Raw genomic sequence first — 210 nt, 5'->3', positions numbered from 1 at the left:
TGCGGGGCTCTGGGAGGAGGCCAGGCTGGAGCTGGTGGAGCTGGAGGTGGCTGCAGGGCTGGTGTCCTCCCCAGCATGGCTGGAGCGCAGCAGCGTCCAGGCCTTCTGGGTGCAGCAGCACAGGATGGCTCTGATGATGGACCAGGGAGGCTACATCATCCCCGAGGTGACACTGCAGCTGCCAGACGGACCAAGCCCCCTCGTCCAGCC

The sequence above is a fragment of the Chaetura pelagica genome, unplaced genomic scaffold, assembly GCF_000747805.2.
Source record: "Chaetura pelagica isolate M959 unplaced genomic scaffold, ChaPel_1.0 scaffold356, whole genome shotgun sequence".
Classification (NCBI taxonomy): domain Eukaryota; kingdom Metazoa; phylum Chordata; class Aves; order Apodiformes; family Apodidae; genus Chaetura; species Chaetura pelagica.
This window is presented reverse-complemented; position numbering follows the sequence as displayed.